This window comes from Corvus hawaiiensis, chromosome 8 (assembly GCF_020740725.1).
Source record: "Corvus hawaiiensis isolate bCorHaw1 chromosome 8, bCorHaw1.pri.cur, whole genome shotgun sequence".
In the NCBI taxonomy this organism is placed as follows: domain Eukaryota; kingdom Metazoa; phylum Chordata; class Aves; order Passeriformes; family Corvidae; genus Corvus; species Corvus hawaiiensis.
The window spans coordinates 29,663,874-29,684,516 of NC_063220.1; the positions used below are offsets into that span (position 1 = coordinate 29,663,874).

At 43.0% G+C, this 20,643-nt stretch overlaps 1 long non-coding RNA gene across 1 annotated transcript in view; it reads right to left on the reverse strand.

Annotated features, from left to right (window-relative positions):
* Positions 1–20,643, reverse strand: part of LOC125329061 — a 109,188-nt gene that overhangs the window by 13,857 nt on the left and 74,688 nt on the right. Inside the window, exons 3-4 of the long non-coding RNA XR_007205026.1 lie at positions 6,604–6,724; positions 5,196–5,357 (exon numbers count right to left, since the gene is read on the reverse strand). This is a non-coding gene — a long non-coding RNA (uncharacterized LOC125329061). The remainder of the gene's footprint in view (positions 1–5,195; positions 5,358–6,603; positions 6,725–20,643) is intronic.

A 20,643-nucleotide genomic window follows, 5' to 3' on the forward strand; every position in this document is an offset into this window, starting at 1 on the left:
AGCACTTCATAATATGAGTAAGTAAAACATTAAGCATGGTATTAATATTCTCTGAGAATTCAATATATGAAAATGACTGAAAGTGTTTCCAAGCATACTTCAAAGGCAAAGCCCAGCTGGTTGTAACCCAGATACCGAGAGTGTATTACACAACTGTACTGGTGCATTTCATACCGATACCATGGACCAGAAATTCCCAATGCAGGCAGGAGCTGTGACTTGCAGCACCACTGCCGCCCCCTTCAGAAATGACTGTACTCAGGCAAATGGTGAGGGATTCTGTGACTGAGAGAACAGATTTTTTTGCAATAGATACGGTTTCATGTGAACTTTAATTTGCCTGTTTTTAATTAGCTTGTTTATTTTACCACACATACTAATTTGAAATTGTGGTTTAGACACATTTAAATAGCATTTGCTAATTAGTAAATCAGAACCTGGCAAATCAGATGCAAATCACTGATTTATATACACAATTGTGAACGCTCTTGGCTCTGTTTTTCCAGCAGTGTTATTTAACTCTGGAAAACTGAAAGAGCACAGGGTGTAAAACTTCCCCTCACAGGATAGCTGGGGCAGGGAGCTGCTTGGTTAGTCAGTTGTTTCAACAATTAAATGAGCCACTCTGTTCACATCAACAAATCAAAGTCTTGGTTTGAGTTATATCTGTATTGAAGACTGAGAGAAGGTGTTGGGGTTTTAGGAGCTCTCCTGGTTGGTTTTTTTTTTTTCCTGTTAAAGGAATTTTCCCCATACGTGTTGCTAGGGGGACAAATGGCTGGGTACTTAAGAAAACAAGAGAGGTGCCTATGGGGGTGGGGTGCATCTGGGTACTCCTTTGTTTCATCCGGGTGTGCGGGGCAGTCAGTCCCGAACACCGGAGAGGGAGGCTGGTTTTCATCGACTGTTTTATCCTTCTGCGGAGAAAACGCCAGGATCCCCAGCCCGCCTTCCCTGCCCCGCTGGGAGCTGGGCCGTGGCCGCCCTGCCCCGCTGCTTCGAGCCTTCGCTGCGCTGTAGCCCTGCTCGCCCTGCCTGCCCCAACCCCCGGGGGGTTCCCCGTTTGGATGCATCGCATCTGCCACCCGGGATTTGTGCTCGTCCCTGCCGTTCCAGCCTGCTGTTCCCGAGGGTCCGGCCGGACACCGGGATCGGCTGCCCAGGGGTTTGTGAAGCCTTTGTTCCATCCTTCCCGGGATCCCAGGGCACCAGTGCCGCGTGCTCCCCGAGCTCGCTCCGGAGCGCCCCCTGCAGCCGCGGGGGAACCATCGCACCTGCCCTGCTCACCGGGAGCCGCCAGCGCCCCTGCCGGCTGTGAGCGGAACTGCACCCGAGGGGAAAGGGCCTGACAGCCGAGAAGGCTGGCACTGGGTTTGTGATTGCTGTTACTGCCAGAGTTATTGTTGTTTGTTTGACTGGTTATACACATATAGATATATCATAGTAAAGAACTGTTATTCCTATTTCCCACATCTTTGCCTAAAAGCCCCTTGATTTCAAAATTATAATAACTCAGAGGGAAAGGGGGTCGCATCTGCCATTCCAAGGGGGGCTCTTGCCTTCCTTAGCAGACACCTGTCTTTCAAACCAAGACAGAAGGAGTATCTCAAATTTCAGTGTTATTTCTTTACTTTTTCCAATGACTTCTGCAACAGCCATCCTGTATATTTTTTTCAAGGATCGTGAACCAGAGAAATATTTCTAAGACTTGTGTGGCACTTTAAGACATCACATCTGCTTGCTAAGGCTACTCCTTTTTTAGTCTCAGGCAAACCAAATGAAGCCAATCATTTCATTTTTTAATTGCTCATGTGTTACTCACACATGGATAAGTTCCCTGAAGAGTATATTCACTGAGCTTTTAGTTCTAAAATGCACAAGATACAGATCTCAGATTTAGCCTCAAGCCTTTTCCCTCAGTGGCTGTCAAAATAAAGTATAAAGGAATTCCACCTGAAATTGACTGCATTTCAGTGAAATTCAAGACATTTCACACTACAGAGAAGACAACCTTGGAAAATGCCCTTGTTTCAGGATAAGAGAGGCCAGTTTCCCTTCTGTTTAGAAACTTTGGCTGCCTAAAAAAAGGACCAGGTCATATTCAATTGTGCATATTATTTTAACAAATTGTCTTCACAGCAGGAGGGAGCTTCTTGTTTTTATGATAAATTCTTAACAGTTCCAATTGTGGCCACCTACAGACCAGATTTCATGCAAAATCAATTTGAAAGGGGAAACAAGGCAGCTGTGAAGAGAAATAACTAAGTGTAAGATGTGGGGATGAAAACGTGCTAAACTTTACAAGGGAAACAAAACAAAACGAAAGAGCTGATAAAAGGAAGTGAATAACTGGCATGCTCCTTTCAGACTAACAGAAAATACATTTGCTAAAAGGCCTGCCTGCTGCTGGGACTCCCTGCAGCACAGGGAGCCTTCTTAAAGGTAGCTATGATTCTAAAAGGACTGGGGATGTTCCCACTTGAAAGGTGGCACTGCAGAACTTTTTTCCCTCTTACCAAAGCAGAACTGGTATTTTTAAAGATTTGTGTAATACCAGGCAGCTGAGCTAAACACTCTGACAAACCCCAAGTGAAATTTAGGGACTGATTCTACATGCTTTGCCCTTCTGCCTGAATCTTGTGAGTCCTGCCAAAGTCAGGGGTGGTCAAACACACACCTCGGCTTTCCTAGGGCCGGGGCCTTACTGAAACACAGGCCAGCCCCTGCTGCACATACCACTTCAGCATTTGAGGTCAGCCCTTAAAAGGGAACATCCAAATCAACATGAAAATTTAGGTCAGATAATGTAATCTAAAACCTGGATTAAACTGCTAAACTTCAAAGAAACAGATTATCTTTCAGCCAGATGTGTGAGGGCAGGCACTGACAGCTGGGAGAATTTGAAACATGGGCTAAAAGCCAACCAAAAAATGTGAGACTTCTCTCTTTGGTGCTGAGTGGATTTAGTTTGTGCCAAAACATCCTACATGTATCCTATCCACTGCTGCCTTCCAGCTTCCAGGAATGCACACAACACAAGCTCTGGAAGTTTAGATACAAAAGTGGTGCAGCCCAAAACTCTTTTTCACCTTAAATTAGGTGAGCCTCAAAGCAAACACACAAGGACATGACAAGAGTCCTGTGCACAGAAGCTGTCACTACTGAAGTTTGAATGTGGTGATCAAGGACCTTCAAACAACTGAAATGTCTTTCAGTAAAAGAAGTAAAAAAAAGATGAAAGATATTTTGGTAAACAGAAAAAACAGAGCTGTCACACACAAAATTACTTCAGTGTGGAAGATGAGTTTGGAGATGTTTTCCTAGTTTGATCTGGTATTCATCTAAACAAACTAATGGCACTACTTATATCTTCTATTGTTAGGAAAAAACCCTCTTTAAATTCCTCTATGACATGTAGATTTAAGACCTGCATAGTTACATGAAAAGACCTGCAAGTAACTTTGCATTTTAGATGACCAACTGAATCTTCACTCTTTGAATCTGTAAGCAGGAAAAAACCTAGCACTGACTTTGCTGCCTTGTCTATTTAAAAAACAGGAGTTGAAAGACACAGGGAAATAGCCCACATGAAACACATGAATAGTTTAATGGCAAACAAACAAACATATGAGGCAGCAGAGTGCTGCATGGCAGTATAAAAACTAGATAACCCTCTACAGCACCTTCGACCAAAGGAAGAAAGTAATATGATGAAGGAAAGAGGCAGGAAAGAAGAGAAAAAATGATCACAAAATATTAATAATTTGAAACCCTACAGTGGCCAGGTGAAGAGCAGAAGAAAGGCAAATAATTACATTCATCATCAAGAACAGGTTTCTGAGGAGCTGATTCATGTTAAATCATTCATGCAATTGTCTTCTGAATTAAGGCCTAGAAATCAAAGGTGCAGACTTGCCAGCAACTTTGGGTGTCACAAACTTTTGCCAAGCAGGAAGTCCAGGGGAGCCCCAGTTCAGCTGCCTGGGATGTGTGTGCTCCCTACGAGGAGAACTAAAGGTACGATATCCCAGGAAAACCCTACAGAGCCCAGGGAAAACCATGACTATCTGACGAGTCCCCTTGAAGAAGGAATCTGCTCTGACCTGAGCAATGTCATCCCAGGTCTGAGGTGAGGTTCACTGCTGTCAGGACAGGTGTTCAATGGAATTGTCCCCACACAGTTGCCTCCAGGCTCTTCCCCTGACTGTCATAATCCCAGAATTGAACCACAGAAGCCAGATAACAAACTGGGAGCCAAGAGAGTCAGCCAAGCAGAGAGGCATCTCACTGAGCCAGCAGGGATTTCCTGAGGACAAACCTAAAATCTCACCTTTGCCAGAAATAAAAGCTTGAGTAATACACCTGCTTTGAGGAGCCTTGCCCCTGCTCCCTCTCCACAAAACCACTTCCCTTAACCACATTTTTCAAAGCTGAGGGAAATCTTCTCCTTCCTTCTTTTCAAAAAGCACCACTATCTTCCTTTCTAGTATCTGAGTGTTTAAAATTCTTACAAAAAATATAGTTTCATTTACTGTCACCAGCTCATCCAACATCTGCAGTTTTTTTAATGGGGAGGGAGAGAAACAGTAATGTCTTTTGAAAACATGCAAGAATCTGCTTCACCAGATTTTCAAGTCACAGTCTGAAAATGAACTGCATACTCTACTTGGAGGATTTTCCAGGGGAAGAAAAAATCAACATGTTTCAAGACACTGCTCTGTAAACCTTGCATAGAACCAGCTGCAGTCTATCATATCAAGTTTTCTTCTGGATTGATTCTCCCAGAAAGGTTTCATCAGCTTACAAGCAGCAGGGTTGTTGTTTCATTTCCCCTTAGGATTCTGCTGTGTGTCAAAGTAAGAAATTGAGACTAAACAAGAAAACATGGAGTAAAGTTTAAGTACCTCTGCTGTGAAAGCTGTTGAATGAGAAACAGGCATTGCAGACTACAAGTGTCAATTAGGAACTGGTTCCACTGGGAAATGACATTTTCACATTGTTTCTGCCTTCTGGTTTGCTGTTGACAAATCTGAGTTTAGGAAAGTTATCCTCTAGTTACACATATTTCTGACATCTTTCCTTTTCAGACCTGTCAGAACAGACATTTCACACAAAACTTATTTGCCACTATCATTTTAAATTAATAAAAGATTTCCAACACTATAATAAAAATATTGGATTGCCTCCTCACTCACCGCAAATCTGGGGTACTCAGTTGTCAGAATGAAGCAATGATTTCGGAAATCTCTGGCTTTTGGCACCCAAATGTAAGTATTTCAGTGAGATCTGAACTGTGATTGACAGGCAGGTGCAATGCAGCCCCAGAAGTCTCCTTTACAGATTGTAAATTGCATTGCCTTTGTGGAAAAAACAAAAGGAAAAGAGTCAGAATGACTGGAAGTAAAACATCCAGTGAATGCTTTATGAACTCTGGTGAATTCCAAAAACTGAACATTATCCCACAGTGTTCCAAAAGTACTTTTTAGGAGCAGAACTCATTCTTAGGAACACAGCTCCTCCTATATGGGGATGTAATTGCCAGGGACAGTGTCATGGTCCTGCCTTCAAGCGATGACAAGACCAGAGGAGGGTTACCATCCCTGGCAAAGCTCTGCTGCAGAAATCTGGGAATATCCCCAGCTTCTGGGATGGGAGATGGTCTGTTCCCACAGCAGGGGTTAAAACTTTTGAGCCCAGCACAAAAGGCTTTGCAACAATAACAAATCAATCCATACAGAGCCCTAGCTTATGAAAAATGCCTGATTGACTCCTGAGTGGCTGGAAAGGCGTAGCTGAAATTGAAATTCGGCCTTGTAATTCTGTCTCCATATGCTATTGTAATTCCATCAGTTTCCTTTCACCGCTCGCTCCCGGACTCCTTCAGGCTGAGATTTCATGTATCACTTACCCCCACACTTACAGCTGAAATCAGGGAAGAGGCTTGATCCTGTAACATGTGGCATCATGCCACTGTGCTTCCCAAGGACCAAAAATACCCTCCCCTGCACCACACCAGGATAATTGGAATGCACTGCCATCAACACAAGAGTCGATGTTTCTGCTGCATCTGCATTCCACATGGACTGTGAATTTGACAAGCTCCCATAATAATGGAAAACATTTCCGACAACTTTCAGAGCTAATATATTCCAATCCCCACAGAGCAAATTTTCTAGAAGAGAAGTGTATCAATTTCCAGCTAAGGGTTGGTTAAGAAAGGCAGAGCTTTCCACAGAGAGGAATATAACAGTGAAGACACAAAGGCAGAGAAAAGTTATTTTCAAAACTTTCAAGCATGCATTGTGCCTATAGCCAAGTCTGCATTTCCCCGTCTCAAATGCCATTAAATTCCAGGGAAACTTGGGAACCTGTGCTTGAATTAGAATCATCAAAGACTTTGGCCTGTGCACTTACTGACAAATTAAAAGTTGAGAGTTTCCCTGGAATATCTGTCCCCCCCACCTACTAACACAGAGAGAGGACAGGAACCCCTGACTGAAGTCCCACATAGAGGAATAGCTGCTGGAAATCAGCAAAACACATGTGGACTCAGAAGAGGCAAGTGGGCGTGGACAGATCCAGAGAAAAGCCACAGAAACTCACCATGCAGGAGGACTGGAATAAGCAGGTTCAGGACTGTGCAGGAACGATGGACAGTGGCCTCCAGTAAGGCAGGCTAACATATTCCCTTCGTGCTCATTTCATAAGGAATTTTGTTGTGTCCCTGTGGCAGAAATTAAAACACAGTTCTGTAAGGGGATTCTTCCTCCTCAGTGCTGCCATTGAGCAAAACACAATCAAAATAAAGCTGGCAAGAGAATGGAAGTCCAGTATACTGTGAGGCACAAGATGGCAAGCAGCCTCTCTTCTGCAGTCAGCAGCTTGTGCAGATTTATTTGCCTAAATCCTTCAGATGACTCCAATGTCTGTGCCATGAACCAGAGTTTCTGCTCCTGTGGACAGACATCAACAGGCTAGCGAAGAATTCCCATAACCAAAGTGTGAATTTGGGGTTTGCTTCTCATGTTAATCCAAAATAACCCCAAAGCATTGATGTTCAGATGTACCACTCTGTCCATGTTTTTGGGGAACAGGAGCTATTGACATTTTTTGTGTCTGGCTTGACCTAACACCATTCAAACTAATTCTCAGTCTGACAAGAAGAGCAATTTCTGCTTTTTGTCCTATTTCATTAAATTGGAAGATATATCAAAGGTGTCTGCAGTCAGAAGTGGCCTTGATATTACGAGATTCAACACCAAATTAGTATTTGCAAATACCGCTGTTCATGGAGCTAAATGGCCAGCACATATGTTCACACACTGGAATCAGATGTCCTCATTGTTAGGCTCAAACTTGACAGCAGGGCAGGACAAATATGATGCACGGCAATGCCGCACGTTTCTCTCTCACATTTCAGGCTGCCCATTGCAACAATATCTATGAGGGTCTATTCAGCTAGTAAAGAAGAGATGCAATCCACAAAGTGCTACAAAAGCATAATACTGATGTTTGGATTTTAGACTATGAATGCACAAGTCCAAAGAAAAGACCTGCCCAGGGTCATCTTTCTCCAGGAAAACAATTCTTTCCTTTCAACTGACCACTCACCAGTTATGAGGAATCCTTGAAAAAAAAGTATTTAAGCCCACAGTCTTCTTGAACACAGATTTATGGACTTAAACATCATTATGCTACAAAGTTTGCCTCAGCAGCCACTTTGATCCTACACTTGTCACCTGAATGAGCAGATGCAAATAAAAAGAGTACCACTAGTAGTGAATTTGTGCTATCATTGTGCTTGGACAAGACACTGAGCTTTAGGAACAATTCAAAGGTTCTCACCATATGCTGCATATGATCTACGAATTTTGACCTTGAATCAGCACAAGCGGTTCAGATACAGTACTTAAAAATGAATCAAGCTGGCAGTCTTTAGAAATTTCAGCCTTAGTATGAGCTATTGATTCTGGTTTTGCATAACAGTTGTCAGCAGTCTATAAGTTTTTACTTAAAAGGAGGAAACTGGTGAGGCAGAAAGCTTTTGCTTAATTTCACTCACCTTCTGTCCTCTGAATAAAACCAGCCATGTTTTCTAGAATATTACATCTCCTCCTCTTTCTTGCTGTTAAGACTGTCATTTTTTACTCACACAGGCAGACAACGAGGGAACATATGGCCTATTTGTCTATGACAAAACTCTTGCAATTACACCAAAGAATTCCCAGCAGAAATTTGTGAAAGCAGCATCACAGTGTTTGCACTGGAGTGCTGCTCCTGGTGGCTCACCCCTCTCCCCTCCTTGCAGACCTCTGCTCACAAGCCAGAGGGGTTATTGCCCTCCTATTCTGTTCAAAAGGTCAGCTCTTAAGAACTGTGCCCTTTGCACAACATGAAAATAGCATATAAACACAGCTACTAAGAAGATCAGGGTTTGCAGTGTCTGCCTGCACCTTTGCAAGGCACAGGCACTAAGGCAAGTCATACTTCTCTGTTCTGATTATTCCTCAGCTGCAGATAGTGCACAGAGCCAAAACATTATCTTCCCTTTAAAAAGCCTCCCAGGGCTTGTAAAGCCTGATGAAACCGACACAAATGTGAATTCAACACACTGCCTCCCCCTTACGGGCTGCCAGACTCATTAGCAAGTTTTTAAGTCACCTTATTGTGGCTGTTCTGTGGGATACAAGCGACCTCATATTGCTGGTAACGTTCTCCAAGCAGCCTGATGCTAACTCTGCTTTCCCTATTGATTCTGCTCACTTGACAACATTGATTTTTGTTTTTCCTCTCCACATTTCTGCTATGATGAAAAAGCCATGGCATTTGCATTAGCTCCTTTTTTGTGCCCCAGGATCACTGTAGAGAAACAGGCACCATGATGCCAGCTGAGTTACTGAGGGGAATAAAGAGGGTCCAGAGAGAGTGACTGGTGTCGCTGGCCTCTGCATCACACAGAAAGGGCATCTCAAATACATGGAAGGTAAACATTCCTGCGGGTGTACACACACATACAACACTTACTGGTAAAGAAGAGACAGCATTATTCATTCCATGTGAAAAAATGTCTTGCTTTATGAAAGCGATTGTCCATGGAGCCATTGAGCACATTCAGGCATGGCCACAGCATGTCCCAGCTGGCCTCTGGTGGCCCGTACCTAATGGATTGCACTCAAGCTGTTCTAGTCTGGGCCAAGACCAGAACAAAGTCAGGCTCAAACCAGGGAGCCATAAGTCCCCCTTCAGTCTTTTATTTGTACCCAGTGAATACTGAGGGCACCTGCGAATCCTGCCAGAAAACCGTGCGAAAGTTTCCTCTAGTTTGGAAAGGAGTCAAATAGGATTGTCATTTTCAAAAGGCTTCTGAAAATGGTTCAGCCTATTCTGATGTGCCTCTTCTTACCATTTTCAAGCCTTCTCCATTCTCTTTCGGTGCTGGCACGTGTGAAAGCATCATTGCCTCTCTATGCAGCTTTTGGAAAGAGAAGAATATTATCCCATCATCTTTTAAAGAGACTAGGTGTACAAGAAGGAATGAATCATGAGAATTCCTAAATACCAAAGCACAGCCTGGGCTCTAGGGAAGGCAGTCACTGGGCCCTGTGCTCTCCCACCCCTCTTCTGTGAATCAATTTGCTACCTTCCCAAAGCCTGCAAGTCCAGTACTGCAATCGTTGAACCCTTCAAACACCCTGAAGCAACTACAAAATCTTTTGTATCTATTGTATGTTTTTACATAATATGGGAAAGTATTAAAATATTAAATTATTAAATTATTAATTAATTATTAAATTATAATTAATATTAAAATATTAAAAGCTGCAGTAAAAATTCAATAGTCTTGATTTGTTCCAGGAAAGCCTCAGCTTTAACAAAATTCCCACTGACCACAAAGAGAACGGCAATATCCAGCCCTTCCTATCCTTAGAGCATGGTCCTAGTACATCTCTAGGACCTATGTAACCATATTCTAAATTATCTCAGAGGAAACCCATGAAGAAGCTATCAAACAAGTGCTAAACATGAGGAGAATTCCTTTCCATTGAAAAAAAACTTCCTTAATTTTGTCTCTCAGGTGGTTAATGCAAAGCTTGAACATGTCATTAACAGGGTATAAGGAAAAAACCCTCTAAGCTGTTGTTTTCAAATAGCAATGCCTATATCCTATGGATCCATAAACACATCATGCATTCTGGAAACAGAGATGATTTGATGTGGGGTCCTTTTTGTCCTTGTGCCTCTGGACAGTCAATCTCCCACCTTTACCTATCTCAAGATGCAATTTGATGCTGCATTTTCAGGTTGCACGCACGAATATACTCCAAGAGCAGACCTGCAAATGCCTTTCTGTACACCCTATGTTTCCTAACTCCAGAAAAGCAGTCCCAGAAATACATTACCATTCCATTGCCAAGTGAAATGGGGTCTCAAGGTGCTCCCACCTCTCCTGCCACTGAACTATCGGCTTTGTGAAAGGGTATCTGTAGTAATATCAAAGAACTACAGAACTCACAGCACTGTTGCCAGATGTTGGGAAAGAAACTGAACAGGGAAAAGCCTGTGATTGAGCTCATGACAGGCAGGCATGCACTCTGAACTCTATCATCATTTCTCAAATTTCTTACCCTTTGAGTTGTAAGGTAGGTAGATACTATTTTTTTTTCCCCAGCAAAGAAGCAAAAGGTCCATGCTAAAAATATACCACACATTTTCAAGACTGCTTTTGCAAACAGAATAAAACCTGATGTATCAAGTGGTATCAAGTTATTTTTCCATATTATGTAAAAACATACAATAGCTACAAAATACACAGTAGCTAATCTCAAATTTATTTACCTCAGCAGATCTTTACATTTCCTGCAACAGTCTGAGCAGTGTGTGAAACACAGAGGTTACTTGGAGTGAACACTGTTAATTTAGAGTGGCATTACCAGGCTATTAAAGCAGAAAGGTAAGCGTGCTGCAGCTTAGACCCATCAGCTGATGGAGACAAGCATGTGCTGGGACACATTTGCTGGAGCAGAGGCTGCTGGGGAGAGACATTTTGTTCTGAAGCAACAATGCTGTCCTTCTCTGAGAACTCCTGAGTCTCTGCATTGTTGTCAGCAACTTTTCCTCAGTGAGATGAACCCCCAGTGCCAGAGCCCCAGGGAGGGCTGGCTGGATGCAGAGATGCCAGTTCCTACATAAAGGAGCTGGCTGGGAGAGGCTGGATGCCCCAGGGGGCCAGCACTCCTCCTTTTCCAATAGAATTTCAATGCTGCTGCCTATTGCAATGGTTCTCTATTTTCTTTCCCCTCCCACTTTAACCAGATTAGCCCATTTGGGCAAATGGGATCAGATTTTAGTGGTTCTTCAAAGATAAAATGTCAAGAATATTCAAGAAGATCTTGCTCCCACTGAAATACACTTTAGGAAATCAACACATTGTGCAGAAAAAAAGCAAAAAGGCTTCAATGACTGTTACCAGAATATTTTCTTTCAGTAAGGCCAGGGGCTTGTGTACACTACTCACTTAACTAAAGGTAAATAAAACAGGAGAAATATTCCAATCTACAGAGGAGCTGGATGCCCAGGAAATTTGAAACAACCCCTAGCACCTTTCTTCATCTTTGAAAATGTTCTGATCATCTCGTTGTCAATAATCTTTTGCTTTTCCTTGCTCTTGCTGATCCTCTGGTAGGACTGAGGGGGAACACTGCTATCTAAGGATAAGATCATTCTTGCTGGATTTTTTTTTACAGACACCTGCACATTTGAGTAAATAGCACACCTTTAAATATTTGAAAGCTATCATCTTGATATGCTTTGAAGAGCAGACAGCAAAACGCAGCCTCCTATGCTGAGCTTGGTTTCTGTTTTGAATAAATTGTGTCCTTTTCTTCTACCTCTCCGTTGCTTCTTTTTAATATTTAAAGGGAAAAGCAAATTCCCCTTAAGCAACTAAGTTCTAGGTATAGTAAGAAGAATCTTTATATTGTTATTACTCTAAAATAAAGGCAGGTACAGACTACAGCTTACAGCACAGCAAAAGTAAAAATTATTCAGACAGAGAAATTCATACAGTAGAGGTGTGTGGAGACTACTTTCTTCTTTTAAATTTTGTGAAGCAAAATGTATTGTGGTACTTAGACACATTCCAGCCTCTAAAGAAAACAGATACAGAAAAAATATATATGTCTGAAGTGTTTCTGAAAATTTATTAATGACGATATATTATGAACTTTCCTTTTAAAAAAAGAAGAAAATGTACTACAGAAGACATGGCACTTTATATGTGTGCTTTTTGGAACAGCAAACCCAGGCCTTTTGTTATACACCAATTGATTTTAAGTACAGATTTTACACAATGCAAGCTCTTAGGATATTTCTCATTTAAAAAATTCATATAGGAAGCTGAGAGATAGATTTAGAAGAGAACACAACATATATTTGTAAAATAATTGCAGTTTATTGACCAAAGCCATTAAAGGCACTGCAGACAACAGCATTACTTGACAGTCCTCATCGAGTTATTGATTCACTTTTCTCTCCCAAAAGCACAGTTGCTCAGGCTTTGTTCAGTTTACTGAGCACAAGGCAGAAGCACCTTTTCATTGCCACTGCTCCAGCTGTTATTAGACACCACTCCCCTGTGCTGCTTTTGGCAGGAAAGTGTTGATGTGAGGTGCCAGGCAGAGACAACGCTCCTAATTTAGAGGTGTGTTTGCTGTTAGCACAAGGGCTGCATCTCTGGCCCCAGCAAACTGTGGGGTCTCCTCCAGATTCCTGCTTTGCCCTTGCACAGGCATCTTAAAAAAGTGGTATGAAGGGTTGCAACAACCTGTGTATGCAATGGTGACATCTTGATACTGCTTGCAAATGAGAAAATCCTGAAGTCTGAGCTTCCTGATGGAACAGAAGACATCCACTGATCTCTTCCCACAAAGCAACGGATCTTAATACTGTGAAAAATCTGAAAGGAGCCCAAAGGCAGCTGGGGAGAGTGTGCTCTGATGAAGCAATCAATATTCACAAAGGAATTCAGTGGGGCAGGAGGGCCAGGCATGCAGAGATCTAAATGCAGATGGGCACCCAACTCAGACTCTGGTTACATCAACAGTGGAATCAAATCCCAGAGCTGTAAGAGGTTTCAAGAATCAGGTACCTGTGACGACAGACAAGGAGCCCTTGGGTTCCTTCCTCTTCTCACATGAGCTCACATGAGGACCGCACACGTTCCCGGGTGCTGGACATGTTCTGATGTGGTGACCACTGCAGGTCCTCTGCCCCACACCCTCTCCCTCCACGCAGCAGCTGTTCCTGCTGAGCTTCTTCACAAGGCTCATTGCTTTGGAGCGACACCGCAGCCACCTGAGATCCAGAGAAACCTCCTGGGAATGGATTCCGTGGAAATGAAGCTCCTGCAGCTCACTGAAGCTGCTTCAGAAATAGTTCACTGCTGTAGGAATCACTATTTCTCGGCAGATGGCCACAGTTGCTGCAGCCCTTGGAGGAGAATTCCATGTGTTGCTTCTTGTTCATCCAGAGCCTGTTTGACAGAGGAATTCCCAGAGAAGAGCCACGTTTCCTAACTCCATGCCATAACACACAATGCATTAGCCACAATTAAAAGCATCATTACAGGCACTTGTTCTTCAAACTTTTTTCAGCTGCAGATGAAATGGCAAAAGCATGAATGGTTTTCTTTCAGAATAACTATCAAGAATGCAGCCAGACTTTGATCTCATTTTCTGGACTTATCCATGGCGTGTCTGTGCTTCTGGAAGGGAAGAACCACTTGATCCCATCTCAGCATGTAAGCTGGAAAAGAGCAGCTTAGGGACCTCTGCCTTCACTGTATGCTGTGAATGACACATGCACAGGGAAAGCAGCAATACAACCAGCACAGGCCCCAGACCTACTTACAGTTGGCTTTTGGCAGCTTGATGTCAGCTTGAATTTTCTTCAATTAGTTTTAAAAAGTTGCAGATAATGACATTAATTACTGTGCAGAAGAGTAACTCCACAATGAAAAGCGCTTGTTCCGAGTGGGGAAGTGCATTCATAAAGAAAAACATTTGCCATTCCACATTTTACTGACTGGGTTGGCATTTTCCAGCGGCATCATGTTCTCATCAGAATTCCAACTGCAGTGCTATTGCCTGATCTAACCCCATCCCCGCACCAATTGCCTGAGATGATCAGCATTGAACTCCTCTGTTGCTACACAATCTTTTGATCTGGGACAACTTCAGTGGATGTGGCCAGATTAAAAAAAAAAAGGCTCCCAGTCCTGTAGTCCTGTTCTGGTTAAAGAACTTGCAGTGACCAGAAGGAAATCAGTGCTGTGGAAATATGGCATCCCAGGAGAACTTACCCACAGTGCTGCTGCTGTCAAAAGTGAAAGACAGAGAGTTCAGGCAATGGCAGAACTGTCTGTTCTCTGGACTGGGGAGAAGAGTGTCAACTGAGAAACAGGCTAAAAAGCATCTAAACCAGGTGGCTTCATTCTCTCAAGGTCCAGAAATACCAAAGAGAAACAACCTTGCAATGACTCTAATTCATTACAGCACAAGGGAACCTGCCAAACAACTCAACCGTTAAACAAAACTAGAGACTTCTTTACTCACAGCCTCGGGGCAGAGGGATGAGAACTATTGGTTTCTTCTATGGAAAACAAGAGAAGACAACAGGCTTTCAGCTCAAAACTAAGCGTATAAGAAACAAAAGTAATAAGGTAATGGTACCAGTAACTTAAAAAGGCAGTTAGGTCCCCATTTTACAAGCTCATGGTCACTGCTTACATCCTGCCAGGTACAACTGGAAGCAAACAGTCTGTCTGATATGGGTACCAGGCAGTGGAGCAGGCATTGGAAGAACCCCACTTCCCTTATTGGTTTGCTTTGAGGGAGGAAAACCACAAACTGAAGGACAGCATCAGACTTCTGAGCAGACAATGGGTAAAAAGGGGGTGAAAGGAGCAAAAGCTTTCATGGCATGTGCGCAGAATAAATGAGAGTCTTCTAGCTCAGATAAAATGAGGAGCTGAGAGAGCCAGGACTTAAAAACTTTTATCAGTCACCAGCTGAGCAATGAGTGATTTGACTTGTGATAGGAACTTATTCCTATTCTTCCTTTGCATTAAATTACAATGTTTTGAGCCTTGGTGTATATCTCCAGGGAGCAATGGCTGAGAACTGACTGCATGGCAACAAACAGAACTGGGGAATGCCGCAAAACTAACAGAAACAGTCACTTGGATCCCTTAGTGAATTCACATCAGCAGTATTTACACCCATTGCGTGTTCTCTCCAGCTGAACACACCAGAGAATGTGACTGTTGGCAGCAATCGGGCAAATGAACAGTGAATAATAAGCTCAAGTAGAGACTATTTGCAGGAACTGAATCTTGAATTTGCATTCAGGTCAGAAATGCTGGTGACAGCAGGCTCTGCTCACCCAAGCAGAGACAGGCACAGACTGTGGCTTCTCTGTCTGCTGTTTGACTTTCAAAACATTCCCTCGCATGGGCACAGACCCCACCTTACTCTGTTCCCTGAAATTAAAAGATGCAACAGTCTGAGCGGATTCAAGGAAATGATGAAAAGAGACATCTGTCAGAAAGATGACTGGTTTTCAAATGGTTTCTACATCTGGTCCAGAGCCATTAGTGGCCATTAGGAGTGGGTGACAGCACTTAGGATGGAGCAGCTAAGTCCTCGATATAGATAAGCAAGAAGCACTTTGTATCCAGCCTCTTTAGCTTGCTGTTCTAAAAGGAAGCCAGGTTCTCTGTACATGGAAGATCTTCGTTTTTGTAATGGAAAACTTCATCAATTGTGTCTGCTTCATGTGATTTTAAAACCCTGGCAGAAAAGAAACTGAGAGCTTTCATAACTCTCAACACCTCCTCAGCCCTACAAAATTTAGGGGAAAAAAAAGTGCTTTGCAAAGCTCTGTCAGTTTCCCTTTGGCTTCTTAAGTCTCTGCACTTTCCACTGTGGTAACTGTCTGCCAGTGTTTTCAGGGACTAGAGAGAATTCTCTCACTTAACTGCATTGTCAGGAGATTAATGCACGGCGGGAGCTGGAATAGAGGGAACTTGGCTTGCCTGTCTTTGTTCAAGGTCATTCAACCACTCCCTTCAAAGAGCCCTCTGGCACCTAAGCTTTCGCACCACAGGAATTATTCCCTCACTGTATCTACCCAGAGGTAATACCAACCCTTTCCTAGAGGCAGCCAAAATCTTGAGCTGTTCAGAGAACTCTCAGCAAGACCTGACTGCTGCTTCTCTCCCTGCCTTGTACTGTGGCTGCTGTGACTCCTTCCCAGCTGTCCCTCTGCACATGGAAAACAGAGCAGCTCAGGTGCCTCTCCCTTACTGCTTTGCCTGGGAGCTGCAAGGATTTGCTTCAGCTGGGGGAAAGCTGCACTCCTTGAAGGGGGCAGCTGTGGTCTTTCCTCTTCACAGAACCGGAGTTAATTCTCAGTTTGCCAAGAGTACAAGAGTACTGAGTTTCCTCGTGGGCTCAGACTTTTCAGTAATCACTGGGACTTTCAGGTGATAAGCATATTTTTAGATTGGGCTCTGCTCAGTCCTACCACAACAAAAGGTTCGGGGCTGTGTTTCTGAAAAAAAAACCCCCTCTTGTCATTATTTTGGAAACAAGTTCCCTTTCATTTAAAAGTCACATTTGGAACAAAAGTAAATAGCTGTTTCACAGCATTATTTTTACTACAAAACCAGCTGCAGCACAGAAAAGAACTTTCTGACCTCATCTGGAGGGCTGTTACACTTATGTCTTAAGTACAGGAGTTACAGTTACTCTTTACAGCAAATTATTTCATCACAAGGCAATGTATTGGAGCCTTGGCTTAATGATCTGTGAGTATGACACTTCCACATCTGATAATCAAGTAAATCTGTGTGTCTAAACACACACCAACCCATCTATGCAATTGTGGAGCTGCCCATAACTGCCTTTTTCAGGAACTTCAGCAGCGTGAGGTCCCTAAATCTCTCAGGTCTCTCTGAGAGTGCTGGTTCTTTTCCTCATAGATGTATTCCTTGTCATGGTTACCAATACCCTCTCTCACTCCTGAACTATTTACCACATGCTGTACTTTTGTTGTCCCACTAACAGGGCTGGTGTCTCTAATGTGATGTCTCAACATTGCAACCCAAAACAGGGGAAGGGTTTTGTCTTGCAAAAACACAACAAAAGCCAACACAAGAGAACAGACTTTCCCTTCCTGCAAACATCTCATCCATCATTCTGGCGAGCATGCTGACAAGAAAGGAGTAAAGTGTCACAGATGTCCTCCAGCAGATTATGTCTAATTGACCATTTCGCACCCCCACAAGGCAGTGCCGTATCTGAGGGGGTTCCTTTACTCACTGAAAAACAACCAGAGTCAAATCCATTCCTATGACGCTGTTTCCCTCTTCTTCCTTTACTCACTGCGTTTCCCTGCTGTGTACACACACACACACACTCATCTGGTCACACCATATAAATAACCACAACTTCTCTGCAAAAGGAGAAAGAAGGGACTTTAAACATTGTCCAGTTCCAACCCCCTGCCATGGACAGGGACACCTTCCACTATCCCAGGTTACTGAGAGCCTCTTCCAGCCTGGCCTTGAGCACTCCCAGGGATGAGACATCCACATCTTCTCTGGGCAACTCTGCCAGAGCCTTGGCACCCCTCACAGTAAAGAATTCCTTCCTGATATCCAATCTAAACCTACTCCCTGGGAATAAAAGTATTCACAGACACAGCACATGTGTGCTGAGATGTTTGAGCAAATTACCTTCGCTAATACACAGGATTAATTAATCAGTGCATTAGTAAATGGTGTAGACATTTCAAACTCCTTTAGGATTTATAAAGCATTTAGAACTTTCAACAACATATTATACCCAAGTAGTACAGAGCAGGGTGGGAATGAAGGAAAAGGACATCTACTGAGGGTCAGAGTTAGCCCATCTAACCTAGGAACTGGATTTTCCCAGTTATCTAAGTTCTTCACATGTGATAGATGTTGCCTCTCTGAGGATCCACAACACCTTGAGAAGGTCATGGTCAAAGCTCACAAATTCACTAATTCACTGCTTTTTACACCTCAGCATGGCTCTCCTCCAATCTTCCTCTCTTACCTCTTAGCATAGTGACTGGCAAATTTATCTAAAATGTGGCAGATTTAGATTCAACATTCCCTTTTGTGGGGACTATAAACAAGATCCCAGTTAAATTCCCTAAAATTTAAACCAAAATGTTTTATCTGACCTCCCTGTTAAAGTTGTAAAATACTCCCTGAATCACAGAAAACAAAAAGAAAAAAAAAAGGAAAATTAATTACTGCATTGCATGCTGACTGCAAGTTCCATCTGGAAGAGAAAGAAGCTAAATCTGAGGACATTTACTGTGAGATAAATAAGCCTGAAATCCTTGAATTTGCAGCTAAACAAAGGAGTTAACTACCACATTACTTCTCACTCTTACTTACTTGGCTTCAATCAATATTTTGCTGTTCACTGAAAACCAAAAAACTCAGCAGACTGATGGCTAGGGCACTTCACCAGCCCATACAACATGCAGGCAGCGGTCCTGTCAGGTTAAGGGCAGCAAAGTCACGTCTCTCACATCCTGCATATGAGCTCTTAACACTGATGTATTCAGTGAAATCTGAAGAGTAGGAAGAAAATAGCTTTGCTCTTCTTTCCCTTGCCTAGTAAGAAAGAGCTGTTTCAAGGACCTGTTCATAGCAAATTGTTCATCAATATAAATCCCAAGCTAACGTTAGAGCCAAGGCCAAGGACCTGAGGAGGGCTTGGTCAGCTCAAAGTAGACACTGCAATATCCTGCCCTGAATTGCCCAGCTCCATCCAGGACAATTCCATGCTCTCTGTCACTGAGGCAGCACTCGCCCCGAGCAAAGCGCTCACAGCACACAGCTCAGCAGCCTGGCTTCACATCTGACTCAGCTCCCAGAATGGCTCATCTTTCCTTCCCCTTCCACAGCTCACAATCCAGTTTATTTTAAGCCCAGAGGTATTCAAACAATAAGAAAACTTTTTGGGGGATGCTGTTCCATGCATAATTTAGCTTCTCTTGTCATTTGGGTGTCCTACAGGTACCACACCGGTTCTCCAGAAATAGAGAAAGTGGGATTAGAGGAGTTATGTTTGTGTTTGTATGAGTTATCCTCTTAACTGAAACAGATTAAACACACTAGAATTTTGAGGAACAAGCTTCCCTGCAGCCTAGCTGGTGGAATATAGCTCCCTTCTGTGGAGACAGCATGACACAGGCACAGACTGCCTCGTTTCCCCAGGAGCCTGGAAAGGTTTGGAGAAGAGAAAACACATTTCCTACCTATCTAACACAACGCAACACAGAGAGAGAGAGATGAATTGCTTTGCTTTAGTCTATCATTACCTTGTCATAAAACACTATTAGCCTAATGCTTCATTCCATGGGAGCCTCACAGCAGTGTGCTCTCTTTTGGGGGACACAAGCAGCTGGCTCCAAACTACGTTCTGCCGTGGAGGAATCCATGTTGAGGGTTAAAATTATCTGCATATCTTTAATCTTAATCCAGGGAGCCATGGAGGATCTGCTAGTTATTTATAACAGGGCTGGGGTGAGCTGCTGTGAGCAGGGTAATTGAAACAGTATTTCAGCCTGTCTGCCACTGATTTGTGTAATGGCTGATGTTAGCTACGGCATAATCACGGCCCTAAATGGAAAATAAAGAATAAAAATGCATTAAACATATGTTTTTATGTTGTGTTTTATGATCACATTTTTTATTGCACTTTCAGATTCTGTTGTTCCTTCCTTTCTGAGATCAATTTACTTGCCTGGCAGCAGTTTTCTGTATTATAGCTCGAGAAAGCTGATCTGCTTTCTCTTATTCTCTTGATTATGGGAGCTTTCAGCCTGAGAGCTAATTAATTCTAAAGACTGAGGTCTGTGACCTCTTTTTAAAGTTGCTGTTACAAAAAAAGATCAGTTCATGCAGATTATTGTGCCTTAAATAATAATCTTTATTTCCCAGAAAGATGTTATTTTGTTCTTTCCTCTCTGACTTTTTCAGCATTTATTGTTAATTCTTCAATCCATTACTTGTCATATACAATTTTGGTATTTGACAATAATTTCAGTTAAGTGATTTAGTGCTGCCTCAAATCAGGAAAGACATGATTTACCATCATGCCCACTATTTCCTCTCCTTTTAAAGGAGAAACTACTCCCAGACCTCATCTCTGGTTTCTATGCCAAGGTGCCTTGCAATTACTCCAGCAAGCATCAGACATCCATCTATGTCCCAAAGTTACCATCCAGCCTTGGTGACTTCTGGGTGGGTCACACCCATCTGGTTTTTGGGCAGGAATCTGAGGAATCTGCTGACCCATGACAGCTTTCCCATCACCCCTCCTGCAGCTTGGTATCACAGGTCCTCTCTGGTTTACACTCTGCTTCCAGAACCCAAATCAACAGGAACTGCACCCGAATGTCCCCTCTTAGTCCCTGGATGCCACACCACCTTAATAAAATAAAATAAACCTGTGACAAACAGCCTGCTCACCAGATTATAGCAGGAGCCACCTGCAGACCAGCTGGTGCTCAAAGAGGAGTCAGCAGAACTCCAGG